Here is an 8131-nt window from a genome sequence, read left to right as displayed (position 1 = left end):
TGAGATCGAGACCCGGAATTTCAACAATATTTGACAAATTTTAAGTAATGATATACAATATGTTTGAGAGGAAGTTCGCGATGTTTAAGAGTTTCCTGTAAAACTCGACAGTCTCCTTTCTTTGCGATTTGGAATTTGCAATCAAGGTTTCCTGATTCCCCTAATAGAGTTCTAGATCTCCTGCCTGAATCCCTCAAATTCGGAACAACTGATCACGATAGGCGGCACTCTTTGCTTCCTCACTTGAATCAAAGAGCCTGGGCTAGAGCTTGATTCGATTTGGTGTTCGGAAAATTTGTCTAGAGCATCGAACTGATTGCTCATTTCCATGCAATTATCAACATTATCCATTTCACCCTTGGAAGAAAGTTCGTATTCCGGAGAAACGTCCTTTCTTCCATTCTTGCCACGTTTAGTGACAGTTTTAAATCGCACTTTTTTTAAGGAAGTTGTGAATTCAGAGATTCACCCTTCCTTTTGTTAGTAGTTACAACCATGGTTAGTGAATAAACGAAAGAAGACGAGACCTCCTAAGAGATTTTTCCCAAGACGGTGTCCAAGAATGATTACCACCGCTAGCTTTCGCCAACGGGTCCAACGAAAAATCGAAGGCACGGGTCCAAACAAGGATCGTAAAGGGATCAATAATAGAAAAAAATAGTACTGAAAAGTACTGTTTTAGTAGCACTGAAAAGTACTGTTTTATTGCTTTAGGTAGTTTTTAAAGAAAACTTCCAAGAGCATAGAGAATTCGTGTACGCACACACACTTAAATTATTTCACCGACCTCAGTAAAATTTTTCGCCGAGAACCCAACAGCTGAGAGATCGGTAAATTTTAACGCCGAATCTCGGTACTTATTTTACCGAGATTTCGGCAATCCGAATTTTTTGCCGAGATCTCGGCGAACGTTACCGAGATTCGGTGAACGTTTACCGAGATCTCGGTAAAAGTTTTACCGAGTATCGTCAAATTATTACCGAGATATCAGCTGTTGGGTTCTCGGCGAAACCGTTTAAGTGTGTACCTTCGTGCTGCACACTTAAACGGTTTCGCCGGTTTCCAAATTCTATCGCAGTCGTCAAAGTTCTACCGCAGCGCTTAATAATCATAGGCCTTTTCCCATGACGTTTCAAATAAGCTGATCAAGAAGCTTTTTGACAGTTCTTCTATGGAAATGACAGCCTCGTGTTTGCACCGGTCATAGACGAACCAGTCACATGGAAATGCCTATAGTATAATTCTCGCCTAATCTGGGATAACGCTCTAAAAGCCATTGGCAACCGCGTGTGTAGCTCAATGTTTCTTGAGCAAATGAATTAATAAAAATCCAAAAAAAGCCACTAGCAGGTAAACAGAGAGAGATGCACCGACCCATCGTCGAAGTTCAATGGAATAAGCCAAATTTGGGTTCTTTCGAGTTTACCCAACGTTAAGTTGTTTTTACCCATCACGGAGACTTCGACAGCTAACGCTGGGTAGATTTTTTGTTGCACTGGGTTGTTTGTTTTGCCGTTGTCAAATGAAAACAACCTAATGATAGGTATATGTCAGTTTACCCAAATTTGGGTTACCCACGGAAGAGCCGAATTGCGTCAAAAGAAGTCAAAGTTGGGTTGATTTGTGGCTCCGTGTATAGGACAGGACGTGACCAACACGGTAGTTTGCGAATACCCTTTAATAGGTAAAAATTCACCCATTTCCGCTAAAAGTGCCTCTCCACATTTAATGAGTAAACAAGGTTTACTCTTTAACGGGCAAAAGCGGTTTCTGTCAATGGATGGGTATTATTTTACCCTGAGAGAGACTCGCGAAGAGGAAAAATGTCAACGTCATATGCAGCTCAGTTTCCCCTCTCACGAAACGTCAAATGCAGCCCACCGTTTTTATGGCTGAAAAAGTGAAAAGTATTGTGTTCAAAGTAAACTGTTATTAAAAACCTCAGTCGGCGGAGCAGTTTTTTCCAAAGTTGCTGATAAATCTAAGCAGAAGATTAATTATTTCTAATGGCTGCTACGTTTGCTGGCATGAAATTTCACTCAAACGGCTATCTATGATTCGATGTGATGCAAACTCAATCATTTTTTGCTGAGAAGTTCATGTGAGGATTTGAACAGCATGCACATAATTGATATAAACACAAAGTGGAATAAGAAAAAAACTCAGCAATCACTGAAAAAAAATACCGTCTTCGCGAGTCTCGTCTCCGATTTTACCCATTTTGTAAATCTCACTCGCGACATAAAAAGGGTAAAAATTTACCCTTTTTGTGATTAATAGATACAAATATTATGTATCCGGTAGAAATCAAGACCAACATTTCTTTTTTATTTTTGTTCTCTCGGGCCCCGTGCGTCACAGCTAATATGTGAATACAGTGGGGATTCGCTGGTTGGAACACGACTGCCTTCCATCTAGCGAATCCGACCCGTTAGTTGGAACGACTGACAGCTGGTGCAAATGCTCCACACTAACGCATCTGGAGAGCAAATCGTCACGAAACGGACATATACAAACGCATTTGTTCTATATATGGAGACTTCAATGCGACGGTACTCAGACGTCAAAGTCAGTTTGACATATTTTGTTGACATTTGAGTGCTTTTTAGTTGGAATATTTTTCAACCAGCGAATATCCAACCATCGAGTCATTCCATGTAGCGGACCCCCAAAGAGCGAATCCCCCCTGTAGTGCGCTGTGTTCATAAAAATCGTAAGAATTCAGCGCCACACTAAAAAACTGATTTCAAAATGCCGCGAGTCGAGGCGCATCGCGAGTCTCACTGGCGCGATCCGGTTTGGTGGCGGTGCGACAATAATTAAATTTTAATAATTAACCATTGGAATAAAATTGTCGAAAACAAGGGGATTTTCTTGGGAATTTTATTGCAAAAACTAAAGTTTTACAAATATAATAAACTATCTACTAAGTTCAGTTAGTTTTCACATCGACTGCTTCGTCATTTGAATATTCGCTGAAATTATTTTCAAAAATGCAAAGGCAGCACCATATAGCTCAACACGCAATCACAGCGCTAAAATGGATCAACACCCCAAGTAACCACAAGCATTATAACATTGCACGTATTCTACTGCATATCAACAACATTGATGCAACATTGCTTTTATTCAACAAATTTCAAGAGCTGCCAAGCAATAAAGCATTGACCCTACATTACAAATGTATCAATGCACTAACATCACTTTATAAATTGTACTGGTGCATTAATATTACTTTATAAGTTGCTTCATTGCTTCATCGTCCTTCTTGAATTAATTTAACTGTAAAAGTGCCCTTTTCCACTTTTAAACTACTTTAATGGTAGGCTTACGGCAATGCAGCTGCATTATATATGCAATTATATAATGCTCCATGGTTACTTGGGACGGTATTGAAATAATGTTTGCTTCTAAATATTTCGAAGGATTGAAACCAAGAATATTGTTCAAAAATGTAATCGCCGCACTAAATTTCGTGGAATGGTGTAATTATTGAGTAGGATACCTGTAGTTCTATTGAAATTGCGTAAACAATTTTATTCAACATTTTTATCACCAATAATTGCCCGAAATATATATATTTAAAACTTATATAGAAGTTTCTGTTAAAAGTTTATAAAACACAGGTTTAGGCATTTCGTTGTTTAACTATCGAAAAAGAGTGTTTGCAGCCTCATAGCTGATGAACAATCACTGAAGCTCAAATACAAGTTTTAATCAACTTTTGTTCCTTTCTTGCATTGGACTTCATTGGTATATACGATTATTCGTCTACTATCAAATTCTAAGGAGATAATTTGAATGAGTCTTGCGCTTGAGATTATTCACAATTAATAATCAACAATGTTGTTGACATATATAGCCAGGTGGGTTTTTAAAAATGCGTAAACGATGTTTAAGCAACACGTGTACAACAACATATTCGATAAGCGTATCCTATCTTTAAATATTGCTTTCAACCTGCTTATAAACATAACCTTGGTTGGAGCAGTGCAGATGTAGGCGCCTATGAACCGGAAGGTCCTGAGATCGAGACCCGGAATTTCAACAATATTTGACAAATTTTAAGTAATGATATACAATATGTTTGAGAGGAAGTTCGCGATGTTTAAGAGTTTCCTGTAAAACTCGACAGTCTCCTTTCTTTGCGATTTGGAATTTGCGATCAAGGTTTCCTGATTCCCCTAATAGAGTTCTAGATCTCCTGCCTGAATCCCTCAAATTCGGAACAACTGATCACGATAGGCGGCACTCTTTGCTTCCTCACTTGAATCAAAGAGCCTGGGCTAGAGCTTGATTCGATTTGGTGTTCGGAAAATTTGTCTAGAGCATCGAACTGATTGCTCATTTCCATGCAATTATCAACATTATCCATTTCACCCTTGGAAGAAAGTTCGTATTCCGGAGAAACGTCCTTTCTTCCATTCTTGCCATGTTTAGTGACAGTTTTAAATCGCACTTTTTTTAAGGAAGTTGTGAATTCAGAGATTCACCCTTCCTTTTGTTAGTAGTTACAACCATGGTTAGTGAATAAACGAAAGAAGACGAGACCTCCTAAGAGATTTTTCCCAAGACGGTGTCCAAGAATGATTACCACCGCTAGCTTTCGCCAACGGGTCCAACGAAAAATCGAAGGCACGGGTCCAAACAAGGATCGTAAAGGGATCAATAATAGAAAAAAATAGTACTGAAAAGTACTGTTTTAGTAGCACTGAAAAGTACTGTTTTATTGCTTTAGGTAGTTTTTAAAGAAAACTTCCAAGAGCATAGAGAATTCGTGTACGCACACACACTTAAATTATTTCACCGACCTCAGTAAAATTTTTCGCCGAGAACCCAACAGCTGAGAGATCGGTAAATTTTAACGCCGAATCTCGGTACTTATTTTACCGAGATTTCGGCAATCCGAATTTTTTGCCGAGATCTCGGCGAACGTTACCGAGATTCGGTGAACGTTTACCGAGATCTCGGTAAAAGTTTTACCGAGAATCGTCAAATTATTACCGAGATATCAGCTGTTGGGTTCTCGGTGAAACCGTTTAAGTGTGTACCTTCGTGCTGCACACTTAAACGGTTTCGCCGGTTTCCAAATTCTATCGCAGTCGTCAAAGTTCTACCGCAGCGCTTAATAATCATAGGCCTTTTCCCATGACGTTTCAAATAAGCTGATCAAGAAGCTTTTTGACAGTTCTTCTATGGAAATGACAGCCTCGTGTTTGCACCGGTCATAGACGAACCAGTCACATGGAAATGCCTATAGTATAATTCTCGCCTAATCTGGGATAACGCTCTAAAAGCCATTGGCAACCGCGTGTGTAGCTCAATGTTTCTTGAGCAAATGAATTAATAAAAATCCAAAAAAAAGCCACTAGCAGGTAAATAATGATCCTTTCTTTACCATAGCATTATTAAATTACGTGTAAATCCATTCAAATGCACAAAAACAACGAGCTACACACATGGTTACCAATGGCTTTTAGGGCGAAATCAGAAATTATGCGAGAATTGAATGAAACCATGTATACAAAGTATGCAGAGTTCAAAGGTACATATTGTAATTGTACTGGTGGCTGACAAGCTGTTCAAGAAAACTTTAGGCCTTAGAAGCGATCCAGTTTCTGAATTGCGTTTTGTGAATCCGATCGATCGATTTGAAGTTTGAAGTTGACTCTCAAAAAGAGAAATTTTGAAGTTTTAGGATTGAGCTGAGTACAATTTTTATGTTATTTATTTTTACAATTTTCTTCGGTTGTAGCTTTAATTAGATTTTTTTCTGTTGATTAGTATTCCCCGTTGGTTTTCAATTATGAAAACCGACGAGAATTTACCAAATTCAAAAGAGGATGATCATTATGCACCTCTTGATGCAACATCCAAACCTTTTCGAATTAAACAAATTGCTGTTACTTTTCTTAATCCATATCCAGTTTTTTTTTCGGAAAAAAGACAAACTTATAAATGTTTTTGTTAATTTCTGCAGAGGTGTATAAACGATACAAATCTATTGCATAAATGAAAATATCTTTGGTTAAGTTAAGGGTAGTTTTTGGTTCTCGTGTAGATGCGAATGCTCTTTTTGAATCCATGTTTTTTTTTTCAAATTTATTTCAAGTGTACGCATTTTGCGACTCATGCGAAATGAGTGGTGTCATTTATACAGAATTTTTGAGTTGTAATAATGTTATTAATTATGGTTCAGGAATTTTTTAAAATAAATTATTTTCACCCGTGAAAATTCTAGATTGTAACAGATTATCTAAATTATCATTTACAATTATGCAAATTATGTTCCAAATTATTACCAATTTTTTAAATAATTTATTTTCTTTTAAAATTATGCATTTTTTATTCATGATGGTTCTTCTAAACTTATTCGGTATACCCAACTTACAATTAGTGCAGATGTGAACATTCCCGAAGCTTTCTTTATACGACTTTATGCTGAGTAAATGCGCTGTACATACGAACGAAAGCTTTTATGCGATCCTTTTACCAACAAATCTGGCGAATTTACCCAGTTATTTTTAAGCTGTGGTGGCAGCTCTTATACATACCGATAATTGCTTTGTCTCGACTGTTATAGGAGAAGAAGTTGTATAACATCTTCGGAAAGACCCGAGGCCTTCAAAACACAAAAAAACGGAAACTATTGAGTTTTTTCATGTAAAAAACACAATTTTTGTTAAATCTTTTGCCTTCATTTTGTCCAAAAAGATTGAAAATCGGTCGAACGGTTCAAAAGTTATAATTTTTTAAAAATAAAAATTTTGCAAAATCGCGATTTTTCTGGTCACCCTATTTCGGAAATGGTCACCCTAAACAAAAAATCCAAAAATACGTGTATCCTTATTTCGGATAAGGAACAAAATAGAAAATTTTCACGGAATTCGGAGACCCACTAGATCAGTTTTTCATTATATATATATATATATATATATATATATATATATATATATATATATATATATATATATATATATATATATATATATATATATATATATATATAACATTCGACGTTACGTCCCAACTGGAACAGAGTCTGCTTCTCAGCTTAGTGTTCTCACGAGCACTTCCATAGTTACAACTGAGTGCTTTCGTTGCCAATTGGCAATTTTTGAATTCGTATATCGTGTGGCAGGTACGAAGATCAATTATACCCTGGACCGAAGGGACTCGAACTGTTATTAATAACAAATGAAAGAGACATTTAATTTTATAAAAGTAAAAATAAATTAGTATTATTAAACGCAATTTCAGCTTTTAAAATTATTTGTCGCATTTCTCGGAAGATCTCGTGAAACTTTTAATTAGTGGGTATGAGTCGTATATATAATAAGCCTTTTGCTAAGACAATAATCTGCCACTTTTCCAACAACACTTGGGAGTTTCGGTTACGCAGGTATCTAACGATTCACCTAAAATTCACCAGAAGTTCATCAATGGTTTTACTGGGTTTTTAATTGGAAAATTCTCAAGGTTGTTGTTTGCAGTCTGCCAAAAAGAATCAAGCATCTCACCAGGAATTCACCAACAGAAATTCTTTAAGCATTTGCCAATAAGCGTAAAATATCCAAAGAAAGCCTGCAACAACCTAGCCAGAAATTTATCGATAATTTTAAAAGAAATCTGCCTAGTGTCTGATCAATATCTCGTTGGAAAATTACTAAGGATAACAGAAAACAACCAAGTATATTTCAAAGAATCTTAAGAATAACCTTTTAAAAATCTATCTCGTGAAAATTCTCTAAGTATTGTAACCGGACGTCCGAACGTGCTTTCCGGTAAGATTAGCGGATAGCTTGAGCGCCACTCCGGTTGGAGACCATCCACCTGTTTTCAGGGTTGCCCGGCCTGAGACCTCTCAAGGGAAAGGGTTTTGGGGTCCAATAGTGGAAGGAAAGCACGAAGCACGGTTGGCTACGTTTTTGCAACAAGAAGACTCCCCTTTAAAATACCGTAGACTGTTAGTCCGAGAAAAGGAAACCTAGCCGATAGTCCAGACTACTTCCGCACCAATTCTCATCACTGGCTGGCTGTATCCGTAAACCTCAAACTGGACCCGAAAGACTAGAGAGTGTCCCTTGGTTGGATTCGGAGCCAACCTCCCCAGTAAAATAAAATAAACTAA

The sequence above is a fragment of the Aedes aegypti genome, chromosome 1 (assembly GCF_002204515.2).
Source record: "Aedes aegypti strain LVP_AGWG chromosome 1, AaegL5.0 Primary Assembly, whole genome shotgun sequence".
NCBI lineage: Eukaryota > Metazoa > Arthropoda > Insecta > Diptera > Culicidae > Aedes > Aedes aegypti.
The sequence above is the reverse complement of the archived record's forward strand: the minus strand, read 5'-3'. Positions refer to the sequence as shown.